The sequence below is a fragment of the Microtus pennsylvanicus genome, chromosome 1 (genome assembly GCF_037038515.1).
Source record: "Microtus pennsylvanicus isolate mMicPen1 chromosome 1, mMicPen1.hap1, whole genome shotgun sequence".
NCBI lineage: Eukaryota > Metazoa > Chordata > Mammalia > Rodentia > Cricetidae > Microtus > Microtus pennsylvanicus.
The window spans coordinates 145,888,264-145,901,784 of NC_134579.1; the positions used below are offsets into that span (position 1 = coordinate 145,888,264).

The 13,521-nt window shown below is 40.6% G+C and overlaps 1 pseudogene; it reads left to right on the forward strand.

Annotated features, from left to right (window-relative positions):
• Positions 1 to 8,637: 8,637 nt before the first annotated feature.
• On the forward strand, positions 8,638 to 12,917 carry LOC142855879 (endogenous retrovirus group K member 10 Gag polyprotein-like; annotated as a pseudogene).
• The last annotated feature ends 604 nt before the right edge of the window (positions 12,918 to 13,521 follow it).

The following is a 13,521-nucleotide window of genomic DNA, read 5'->3' on the forward strand; positions in this document are numbered from 1 at the left end:
TGTGCATCACCACCCTTACTATAGTCTTGTGAATTCTGTACTCTTCATATGGTGTAGGAGTTCCTTCTGTTTATGTTTTGCTTTCATTGAATGATGAATAAAGAAACTGCCTTGGCCTAGTCAATAGGGAAGAACCTAGGTAGGCTGAGTAGACAGAGCTAAATGCTGGGAAGAAGGGCAGAGTGAGACATGCCATGGATCTCCTGCCTGAGACAGACACTGGTTAAAATCTTGCTGGTAAGCCACAGTCACGTGGCAATACATAGATTAATAGAAATGGGTTAAATTAAAATGTAAGTATTAGCCAATAAGAAACTAAAGCTAGTGGGCAAAACAGCAATTTAATAAATACAGTTTCTGTGTGGTTATTTCAGGTGTAAGCTAGCTGGGTGGCTAGGATGGAACAAAGGGCCCTGCTGTCCTTGCAACCCTCATACCTGTGTTACTACTAGTAAATCTTTAAATGTCATTTCTGAAAGTTTGTACATTCCTTTTTCTTTTTGGTTTTATGTGACAGGGTTTCACTGTATAGCAGTCTTGGCTGTCCTAGAACTAGGTCTTGTACACCAGGCTGGCATCAAACTCACAGAGATCCTCCTGCTTCTTCCTCTCAAGTTTGGAGACTAAATATGTGCACCACTGCCACTGCCACCCAACGAGAGCTTGTACGTTCTTTATTTTTTATTATTCTAACAAATAGAAATTTTTTTTAGTAAAACAATAAATTAAATTGGACTAATACTTGTCCAAATCCACTGAATCACAGCCAGGATAGAAAGGACCTTTGAGATATTTCCCAGCAGCCAGTATTGGGGCAGCCACTCTTGTATGGACGGACTCCTACTTTATTTTCCTTGTTTCACAGTAGGGCCACTCTCACATGTTTGCTTTGCTCTCAAGCCCCTGCTGCGCTATTTCAAATCTAATCCATTTTTAAATTGATTTTTATTGAGCTCCACATTTTTCTCTGCTCCCCTCCCTGCTTTTCCTCTCCTCTTCAACCCTCTCCCAAAGTCCCTATGCCCCCAATTTACTCAGGAGATCTTGTCTTTTTTTGTTTAAAGCAAGACCACCATTCTGGAGACAGTGAAATGGTAGAGGCCATGGCAAGACTCTCCTGTGATGATTCTAGCTCAGATACATGCTAAAAGAATATTTATTAAGAAGTCATCAGATGATTGGGCTGATTATTAGTATAGCTTTGAGAATTGTTACATAACTGCCAATGCTGTTACAACTTTATTGCCCTTACATAAGGAAATTCAAAGTCCTAAGTTCACGAGAGACTGGCGTTAGCATTTTGCAGAACTTTGGCCCAAGTTCTAAAACAGATAGTGAGATAGCTAATTTGAGATATCTGTTGGCAATTTTGAGGGAATAAATTAAAGGTGATTGGAATGTTAGATATTATTGTATTACACATTTGAATTTTAATGATACCAAATATGACTTCAAAAAGGTTAAAATGTATTTGATGGAACAGCCTAATTCTTCTCAAATAGTTGAAATTAAAGAAATTTTATAAAAAGGTTTTCTGATGTGACAGGAATGGATGTTACGGACAGTCTTGCAGCTATTTTAGCTTCTTTCAATCCTATGCACCATTTTAATAGATTTTTTTGTTCTATGCATTGTTATACTTGTTTTTGAATTAATAACTTTACTGCCTTTTACATATATTCTGGATTATTTGTGCAATATCATGATTCAGCATGATAGAAAAGGCTTTATTCACTGTATGGCTAAATAATCTTCAACATATTATAATTCTTAGTTTATTTAAAAAACTTAAAGAAAAGGGGAAATAGAGTGGGAAATCTAGTAGAGCCATTGTACTTGGTATTTATTTCAGAGTGATGGACACATAGACTTTAAAGATTTTTTTTTTGCAAAGAAGCAGTGAATATTATCTTAGTTTTATGGAGTTACTTTTCCTATAGGAGCTTCAGAGTCTTTGCATGACTTCAGTCCCAAGACATTCCTGGCATACCAGGAAGTACTGTAATGCCCGAGATTTGCTTAGGTAATATGCTCCTTCAGACAACTTCTAGATCAGATCAAAGGTTGTAGTATGTGGAAGTTAACTTGCTAAAAATACCTTTTGTGTAATAATCAATAAAACATTTTTCCAAGTCTGTTCAGGTCTCAATTCACTGTGATTGTTCACCAAGATCCTTGGACATTTCCTTGCATCCCTTGTTTCTCTTTTTTTTGGTCATGCTGCATGAAACAGTTTATCAACAGGCTAATGCTCAGTTTCTGGTGCAGCCATATCTGATGTAATGGCAAAAGTCATAAATCCAGCAGAGCTGTGTGACAAAGATCCAACAGAGATGAACCACATTTTGTGAGCACTGTTGTGTCTTATTTCACTTTCGGCTTTGATCTCTGCATGCTACATGTTTGGGGGGCTTTTAATACAATACAACCTGGGAATAATGGATTGCTGGAAAATTTCTTATCAATCCTTAATGATTTCTTCCAGGAGTACTGATTCTAAACATCTCCAAGAGATTCTTGAGCTCCTTATCTGGTCCTACTTAAAGGTCTTCCTTACCTTACAGTTTGGTGCAGATACTGATGATTGAATCCTTTCGTGATGGTGATCTACCCTTGTGGTTTAAGTCACACTGGGACACTATCCCTTACTAACCTTCTGACTCTCATATCTTGCAGCATGTCATCTCCCAGCAGCAATTAGGTAAGTTTGCCATTTCATCAGTGTAAACATTTCCTTATGCCCTGGAAGTTTTGATACAAATACCTATCCCTGTACTTACTGAGGAACATGTAAACTTTGAAAGGTCAACAAAATTTCTAAGGGGGAATTTGGTGAGCTAGAGGAGTTGGGAGCAAATCAGAATACAAGACTATTTCCACTATATGCTCAGGTGATTATGTGGCATATGAGTTTGAGGGCCATATATGGCATACACAGCAACAAAGTTAGATTGACTGGAATTATCTTTGCCCTCATAGGGCCTAATAGTGATGGCAAAGAATGGTGTGGAAAAGTACTAAAAGAATGAGGTATCAGAGCCGGGCAGTGGTGGCGCACGCCTTTAATCCCAGCACTCGGGAGGCAGAGGCAGGCGGATCTCTGAAAGTTCGAGGCCAGCCTGGTCTATAAGAGCTAGTTCCAGGACAGGCTCCAAAAGCTACAGAGAAACCTTGTCTCGAAAAACCAAAAAAAAAAAAGAAAGAAAAGAAAAGAAAAGAAAAAGAAAGAGAATGAGGTATCAGGACTGCTTAAAAAAAATTAACTTGTGCAGACCCTCTTTGGTGTCATATGACCAAAGGACAAAAGAATAACAGGATTAGATATATAAATATATTCTTCAATATATTTTTACATGTATATATGAGATTTACTAGACTGTCTTAGAGTATGTGATCCTGGTAGTCCAGCAATGATTAAATCACATTGGAAGCTAAGAATTCACTAATTTCTTAATTCATGAAGCTGAATGTCTCAACAGTCCCAAATTAGTTCTGGAAGCCTGGAGAATTCCTGGAGAGCTGCTGATGTGTAGTCTGCTGGTAGCCATGACAAAGGAGCAGCAGGTGACAATTGACTCCAGGGCATCAGCCTACCAGGAAGCAAAATCGTGATGAATAAATCTCAGATAGGCAAAGATGCAAGAGGAATATTTGTTACTACTGTTGTGTCTTTGCAAGTTTACTGCTGCCATTTTTTTCTGATACCTTGCAATTAATACAGTATGATCACCTTTTTGAAACATTCTGTTTTATTAGGCATTTTTATCTGCGAATTATTATGAAGATGATTTCCTCCTAAGCTGTACTAACTTCTAACTAATTCGTTAGAATGATTTACAGGTTATTAAACAATGTCTAGTTGTGAATTGAATGTTTAAGAATCTAGTAGTTGTTCATGTGTCAAATCTGGATGTCTCAGGTGGTCTTCAGTATATGCTGGAATCACAAAGAATTAATGTCAGTGAAGGAACGGATGTTCTAGCAAGGCAAAATTAATCAGGCAAATAACAAAAGAATAATTTTCTATGTCCTTAGATAAACTTCCAGCGGAAGGTGTGGCCCAGATTAGAGGTGGGTTTTCTCTAGCTCAAATGTTCTGAATTAATAGTATGTTTTCATACTTCAAGATCCAGATTAGAAGTGGATCTTCCTACTTCAAGTTAATCAAAAACCCCTCTCAATGTGTGCCCTTCATATTTTGTTTTTTTGGTTTTTAAGTGATTCCAGATGTAGTCTAGTTGACAAAAAAGAATATCCATTATATATGGGAAGTTGAGGTTTAAATGCTTGTGTATCTTTCTATTTAGGTGAGTGTGGATATGGGTTATGAAACTAAAAAGGGTCCATTGAAAGACGAAAAGGTGAGGTGGGAGGAGAAGAAATATGATGTGTGAGTCATGAAAATTGAAATTAGTGAAAGGTACAGTAGGATAAGTGATCAAAGGGAAACAACAGAAACAAATTGTGTTTGAAAATGCCATGATAGAATGTTATACTTTGTCTTTGAGTTTTGCAACTGTACAAAAATATAATTAAGGACTAGAAAAACTGTTCATTTAATAGAACATTTACTGCCAAAGCATGAGAATTGGAGTTGTGAGTATATAACTACATTAAAGCAGGACAGATGTTGCAACTACCTCAGATCTCAGCTCTGGGGAGGCAGAGACAGGCTAGATAGAAGAAATATAATCACCATGCTCTGGGTTCAGTGAGAGTCCCTATTTTCAAATGTTAATTGGACCTGATGGAGAACAATACTAATCTCCGAAGTAGGGCTTCATCAAACATATACACACAAATATATGTGCATCTATATATGAATGCATCACATGTGTGAAAATGCATACACAGCACACAAATATCAACAAACAAACAAAGATATATTGACATAAACAAAAACATTAGAATTTAGCATCCTTTCCAAAGCACAAGAATGCCCCAGGGCAATCAGACACATCTTGAGAGTACAGCCTGTCTCTGTCTCTGCTTTTTCTCAGCAATAAGAATCATCTTCATGGTAATTTAAGAGATTGCTCTGAGGCTTCATATTTCTTTCACAACCTGGAAAGAGCTATTCTTCAGCACTAACTCTCTATGCTGATTTGGAAGAAAATGTCCCCTAAAGGGAATGGCATTATTAGGAGGTGTGGCTTTATTGGAGGAAGTGTGTCACTGTGGGGGCATACTTTGCAGTCTCTTTTACTCAAACTTCCCTCAGTGTAACATTTGTTGATTTTCTGTTGCCTACAAGATGTAAAACTCTCAGCTATTCCTTAAGCACCACATCTTCATGCATGATGTCAATGCTCCCTGCCATTATGCCAATGGACTGAATTTCTGAAAATGTAAGTAACTCCCCTCAATTAAATGTTTTCCTTATAAGGGTTGCTGTGTTTGTGGTGTCTCTTCATAGCAATAAAACCCAAACTAAGAGGGAACTTGGTACTGAGGTATTTTTGAGATAGTCCTGATCATGATTTTGTTTGGAGGAATTTTTACTTTAATACTTTGGGTTATGAAAGCAGTGGAATGCTTTAAGTGCTGCTTAATGATCTATACTAGAGGGAGCATAGAATACAATCATAATAAGACTTATTTGGATTATAGGAGGCTCACTCCAGATATCAGAGGAGAAGAAGTTTAGCATGTTTCATAGAGATTATTCTTGTTATGTTTTGGTGAAGAAAGTGGTCACTTTTTGCCCTTGTCCAAAAAGTCTACCTGAGACTAAGGTGCAAATTTTTTGATGAATTCTACTAGCAAATGCAATTTCAAAATGGCCTACTATAGATTCTGTTATGAGGTTTTCAGTGATAACTCTAGTGAGGACATATAATGAAAAGGACCACCTGAGAAGGGTAAATATCAAAACATAAATTTTGAGGAGAAAAATAGTATCAGAATGTGGAATGCAGCTAAACCCTATGTTCAAGAAGATAAATAGTTTAAGAAATGGAAAAATGGGAGTAGTGACTTCAGTTCAAGATCTCACCCAGCTAACTTTTCTACTTGTGAAAAGGAAACTAGTAAAAAGCTTCGAGTCAGGTGTGGTGGGCACATCTTTAATACTAGCATTGGGAAGGCAGAGTCCAGCAGATATCTGAGTTTGAAGCCAACCTCCTCTAAAGGAAAAGTTCAAAGACAGCCAAACTTAGGGAGTAAAGAATAACAGATAGCTGGTGAATATGTAATTAGAAAAAGGGCCCATGTTTCAGCTTCAATAATCAAGAGAACTTAGCAACTTTGGCCATGTGGTTCTAGCTTTAGATTTAAATAAAGAAGAAGAAAAGTTATGGAATGAAGCCTCTAAGGCCAGGTATGTGTCAGGCATATCCCTGAATGGCGGTCTAGTACAAAGGTCACTGTGAGAAGCTGCGAAGTTAAAGCTTGTGTTGATTTGGCTGGCTTGCGTACAATGTGAACAGCACAAATCTTTCCATGTGTTAATGCAGATAAATATGTCACCTTTGAATGTTTGTGTGGTTTTAGTGCAGGGGTCTCAGTCAACAATAAAAGAAAGTATCCCAGGTAATTTAGATTCTCAGAGACCCTCTGTTTCAACTTGCTCAGAATTCTGCATCCAGAAAAGATTAAAGCTTACTGGATCATATGGTCCAGCCTCACAGACATTTTTTTAAAATATTTATTTATTTATTTATTTACTATGTATACAATATTCTGTCTGTGTGTATGCCTGCAGGCCAGAAGAGGGCACCAGACCCCATTACAGATGGTTGTGAGCTACCATGTGGTTGCTGGGAATTGAATTCAGGACCTTTGGAAGAGCAGGCAATGCTCTTAACCACTGAGCCATCTCTCCAGCCCCCCTCACAGACATTTTATTCAGGAATTCAGATAAGCCTTGAACTTTCCCATTTCAAAGAGATTGGACAACAAATATCATGCCTAGTTTTTCCAGGAGTTGACCGTTATCTCAATTTTATCAGGTTCTCTGAAGATGGCACTGACCATAAGCAATGGAAAGCAGTTTAGAGAACACAACACCCACATTTCAAGATGGTGGTTTTAATCAATCAGAGAGTTATGGATGTTTGTCATCATTTAGGGTGTTTGCTTGTAAATGGATACTGGTCATGATGAAGGTGGAAGATGAGTATGGGGTTTGGTTCAAGTATCTCTTTCTGAAAAGAAAAGAGGGAGATACGGGAAGATAGGATAAAAGTAGATTAGAAAATCTACCTTTAGAAGAAAAGCAATTATTAATAAGAAATATTTTAAGTTGGTATGAATTTTGTACATTGATTCAACCTTAAGGTTGTTTTGTTATAACATTTTGTATATATGTTTCTATTCATTTTAGGGATTTTTTAAAAAATTTTTTGTTGAAAAACTTTCTGCCTCCTCCCTGCCTCCCATTTCCCTCCCACTTCCCCCTATCCTTTCCCCCTCTCCCCATTCCTCTCCCACTCTCCTCACTCCTCTCCCCTTCCCCCACTCCATTCCCCCTCCCTCTGAAGAACAGTCCGGATTCCCTGCCCTGTGGGAAGTCCAAGGTCCTCCCCCCTCCATCCAGGTCCAGGAAGGTGAGCATCCAAACAGGCTAGGCTCCCACAAAGCTAGTTCATGCAGTAGTATCGAACTCTCTGTGACAGTGGGGCTGATCTATTGGGAGCTCACCAAGGCCATCTGGACTGGGACTGAATAAGCATGGGATAAAACTGAACTCTGAACATTTTAGGGGTTTTTGTATATTAATACAAATGAAGTTATTTTTATTTTAATACAACCTATATGTCTTTACTCTTGTTTAAATTATTTTTGTGTATTATACATATTTATTCTTATTTTTGTTACAAAAGACTGTATATATATTTATACTCTTGTTTGAATTATTGTACCTCTGCAGTTCTTATAGAAATGTAAGGTAATCCTTAAAAGCTAATATTATTTCCTATTTATCAATGCCTAAGGAAGGTGGGAGAGTTGATCTGTGGTAACAAGAGTGGGAGATGTATCCCTGACCCCACAAGCTGTAACGCTCAGAAATCTAACCCTGTATAACTCCTGTGCAACATAATAGAGCCAAGTCTGTTGATGCAAAAATGGGTGAGCCAGAAACAAGGAGGTGAGCATGGGAGAGCTGTTACCGTTATTCATCTGTTTTGTGGTAGCATAGGCAGGATAACAATGTCCTTTACCTCCCACCCATCAATGCCCAAGACAGATGAGAAAAACTGGCCCTTGCCACAAGAGTAGGAGAGCTGTCCATGCCTGTGACCAGCTACAATACTCAGAAGAGCAGACTCTGAAACCTTCCTGAGTAAAACAAAAGAAGCAAACCTGTTGTGGAGGTGTGTGTAAGCCAGGTCTGAAGTAGAGAGAATGGGAGATCTAGATCGGCCTCTCATCTGCCATAGGACAGCATGGCCTGGGAAGAGAAGCACTTCCTCCATGCTTATCAATACCTCAGGCAGGTGGGAGAGCTCTCTCTGTGGTCATAAGAGTGAGATAGTTGTTCCTGACTCCACCAGCTGCAGCACTCAGGAGAACAGGCCCTGTACCTCAGAAAGATAGCACCTGAGAGCCAACTATGTTAGCAGATGTATAGGTAAGCCAGGCCTGAAGTTGTGAGCGTGGCAGAACTGTCCCATTACTCATCTCTCTTGTGGCAACATGGGCAGGGGAGAGTTGCCCCTCCCTGTGGCCCATAAAATTTCCAATATCTACATCATCTTTGATCTATTGGAAGATGTGAAGGGACCTTACTCACAGACCCAAAGCTTCAGGATCTCCAAAACACTGGACAACAACAGGATATCTAAGAAAAGTCCCAGTGATGGTCCAGAATCAAAAGTACAGTAGAATCCAAAGCACTCCTACTAGACCAATGACTCTTGGAATGAACACTTTCACCAAAAGATAAATATACAAAGGGGTTTCTCTGTGACTCACTGTGTCCCACTAGAGCTTCCATGATAATTTTTCCCTCCTTAAAGAAAGTTTGTTGGGTTTTCTCTCTGGTTTTTCCTTTTTCTTTTAACTTTTGTTTTATTTGGAGAGGTACAGAGGCAGAGAGATAATACAAGGTGGTGGGGAAATGAATAGGATCAAAGTACATGATGTAAAATGCAAATAGAATAAATAAAAATAACATTAAAAAGATGATGTCTTTCTAACAAAATACAAATGATAAAAGTCATTGCACTAGAGAAAGGAAGTTATTATTGTAAACCATTCAAGTAAATTAAGAAACACGGTTCAGTAGTTAGTCATCTATAACAATCAACCTTATATTCATGTTAGGTATGTTTTCAAATTTTTATGGAGATACATTTTAGGTAGATTTATGGCCCTCAAATACTTCCAATACCTATAGAATATGGCATTTAAAATGTTTTGTCAACGTAGGACTTTTTGTGAGAATGAGACACTGCTGGCAACACCAATGTACTTCATAAAGGAATGGTGGGCATCAAAGAACCTCCACTTGAGCTTGGTTTCCTTATGGCGAACTAGTAATTTGGGGAAGAAATTGCTCTTGCCTCGAGTGCTAACAGCATACCATCCAAACTTAGCAAGTAGGACACAAAAGAAAAAGTCTCCTGAAACTTGCCAACATAAAGTGGGCAGTCTTTCAAAATTTCTGCTTTATAGAAAAGTCTACTGTAAGGCCCGGGTCTACCCTTGTTCCTGGGGTTCATCTTGAGGACAGTTTCTGGTCAGCTAACTAAAGCCTTCTGTTTGTTCCTGTGCTCCCCCTGCCCCGCCTGGTGATTAGCTGTAGGGCATTGTTGATGGTAATTTCCCACCTGCCTGGGTGGAAATCCTTGTGCAGCAGCTAAGTACGTAAGGATTTCCCCAAGGTTGAATAAAGGGCATTCGGCTGATCTCCTTACGAATGACCCAGGTCTCTTTGTGTGTTCTTTCAATCTCCAGGCCCTTGCACACAGAATTGGGTGTTACAGTCTACCAGACATTCTGAAGGCACAGAGGAAAGCAACTGACAACTTTATCAAATCAAGGTGGTAAATCCTTCAAAATTCCTGTTTCATAGAAAATCTACCAGATGATCTTGGACTGTAGGCCAGAGACAGATGTCTATTTCAGAGGAACATGGAGTAAGTGTCCAGGCAGCCAGATGATTGTCATTTCTAGACTTTTGAAACTGACTTGCATAGCACTTCCTATTTATTCAGGTAATATTATATCATTTTTGGGGTCTTTCATGGAGTTGAGGACTAGTTATAACTATAATTTTCCTTAATTATGATAGAACAGAAATTAAATACATTACTTTGGATTCACCAATACAAGGTAAATAATGCAGTATTTTCTCTGAACTTGAAAATACAAATTGACTGGATATTTTGAATGTAACACTTACTTGATAGCTTGTTTTATTGCATACATTTTTACTATTTTCAAGTTAAGACCCCTTTTTATTTAGACAAAATGGGAGAAATGTTGTGCAATATTACATTAACTAGGTAAAGATGAGTCATATTTGTTTATGCTGTGGAATATTGCTTTGTCTAAATGTGGGGAGCCACCCCCACATACTCCATTACAGGATGGCGCCTGCATCCGTTAGCACCAAACCGATAAGTAAGTTAGCGCGCATGTGCGTGGTAAATTTCCATCCCTAGCTCTCTGCCTCTCCCGTGGTGTCATAAGGGCTGACGAGCTGCAGCCAGTCAGGGAATGACACGTCCTAGGCGAGGACCATTAACCTATTTAAGGGCTGGGTTTTCTTCCCCTGGGGTCTCCGCTCTGTAAGCTTATGCTCTCCCTCTCAAGATGCATTAAAGCTTTTCTGCAGAAGGATCCTGAGTGTGCCACATCGTTCTTGCTGGCAAGACGTTAGCGCAGGACATCTGGTGCCAAAAACCCGGGAACCCAACATCGTCAGCACCGCCGGAGACCCCTTGGATTCAAGGAGGATTCAGAACTGCAGGTAGGTACGCTCAGAGAGGTATGTCTTTTCTGGATTTCAGATTGGACCTTTCACCGCCTTGGGAGGGTAGCGTGGAAGCCTTGATGATTATTCTGGGAGCACTTTTGATCCTTATTTTGGGAATGCTTTGCTTCAACCGTTATAAGTGCTAGGTGCGTTAAGTCCGACGTAGATAAGCGGCAGTACCTTGGTGCGCGCTTCAGCCTCTTGTAGATAAAAGAGCCCCGCACGGACTGTACTTTTGTTTTCTTCGCACTTGTAAGGCGGACGTAGATAAGCCACAGGTGCCTGCTCGCCGTCGTGGGCTCCTCACAATCTGTCATTACGACCTTAGAGTCGGTGCTGAAACAAAGAGATATAAAGATCGCTCATTGGACACTGAAAAATTTTGTTAAGGAAATCGATCGGGTAGCTCCTTGGTACATCTGCTCCGGATCTTTGACTCATGCCTCATGGAATAAATTGGGTAGAGACCTTGATAAAAAACTAGTCGAAGGAGACCTAAGACAAGGGACCAAGGCCATCTGGAAACTTGTTAAGAACTGTTTGGAGGATGAAGCCTGTCAGGCGGTCGTAGCTGAAGGCGAGGTGTCTTAGAAGAAGTTCAGGATAGCATGTCAGAAACTGAGCGTAGTGAGAGGTTGGGCGCGCCCCCCAAAAAAAAACAGTCCCAGTTAAGAAAAATAGCCCCCCCCCGTATGTCTAAGGACAAGGGGGTGTCTGCATTGGACCCTAAAGGTCCCACACCTGTAATAAAGAGGAAAAAAAAGGAATACTAATACTAATGTCTACCCTTTACGGGAACTTGAGGCTTTAAATATTGATAGTTCTACTAATAATTCTGACAACTCTGAAAGTTCAGAAGATGAAGGTTTAGATCAGGAGGAAGAAGCTGCCTTAAAGGAGGAAGTGGCTAGGTAAGAGGAGGAGAGATATCATCCTGATGATTATCCCCAGAGTAACAAAGAGGTCAAAAAACAGCAGCTCTATGTGGCCCCCTTGCCGGTGGCCCCTTCGGTGCCCCCTCCTTATGAGGTACATCCGAAGGCCTTCTCCTTCCTCCCAGAAAAGGTAAAGAGAAAGCTACGCCTCGCCTACCCTGTCTTTGAAGGAGCAAAGGGAGGACAGGTGCACGCACCTGTAGAGTACAATCAGATAAAAGAATTGGCAGAGTCAGTCCGAAAATATGGAGTAACAGCTAATTTCACTCTAGCTCAATTGGATAGGCTGGCTATGACTGCCATGACCCCAGCTGACTGGCAGATGGTTACAAAGGCATCACTTGTCAGCATGGGCCAATATTTGGAATGGAAAGCCCTTTGGCATGAGGCAGCTCAGGAGCAGGCCAGGGCTAATGCTATGGCCTTGACTCCAGAACAGCAACAATGAAAGTTCAATCTCTTGACTGGCCAAGGTCGATTTGCCGCCAATCAAACAGATTATCATTGGGGTGCATATCGGCAAATTGCTGATACAGCCATTAGGGCGTGGAAAGCACTTTCCAGAAAAGGAGAAGTAAATAACCAACTCACTAAGATTATTCAAGGAACCCAGGAGCCTTTTTCAGATTTTGTGGCACGAATGACAGAGGCGGCAGGGCGCATTTTTGGCAACCCTGAAACAGCCGTGCCTCTTATTGAGCAACTTATTTTTGAGCAGGCCACCCAAGAATGTCGCGCGGCTATAGCCCCTAGAAAAAATAAAGGGCTACAAGATTGGCTTAGAGTTTGTAGGGAACTTGGAGGACCTCTTACCAATGCAGGACTGGCCGTTGCTATTTTACAATCTCAGAAGTGCCCCTTTAAGGGGCCTGGTAAAAGAGTCTGTTTTAAATGTGGAAAGCCAGGACACCTAAAAAAGGACTGCAAGTCAACAGAGAGGGCTCCCCCTACTCTTTGTTCCCGTTGTGGCAAAGGCTGAGCTATGTCGCTCGGTGAGAGATATGAAGGGCAGAATCCTCCCCTCACTAGAGACATCTGATAATGAAAATGGAGCCTGATAAGCGATTTCAATGGAAGATTTTGCCCCAGAGTATGGCCAATAGCCCTACTATGTGCCAACTATATGTACAGGAGGCTCTCAAACCAATAAAAGAGCGTTTTCCGCAGATGCTTGTGGTCCATTATATGAAAATTTTACTAAAGCAGCTAATTTGTCTAAAAGCCTTTCACAGTTCATTTTATAGAACTGGACCTTTGAGTTTGAATGGACGCTTCGCGAATTGAGGGCCGTCATCGTCCAGATCAACTCTACCCGTCTTGACCTGTCCTTCACGGAAGGGCTGTCGTCCTGGATTTCCTCTGCTGTTTCTTACTTCAAGGAGTGGGTGGGGGTGGGACTGTTTGGTATGGTCATTTGCTGTGAAATAGTGTTTCTCCTCTGGCTGGTCTGTAGGCTCAGAACCCAAAACTAGAGAGACAAGGTGGTTATCACACAGGCCCTGGTCACCCTAGAACAAGGGGCTTCCACTGATATCTGGCTAACTATGCTCAAGCAATAGGCCGCTGGCTGAATAGCTCTTGCACACCCGGAACTTAGGTTCATTGCACAGGGTAGAGTGTTCGGTTTGGCCCCCAGGAGGGGTGTTGAGCTGAGAGCACCAC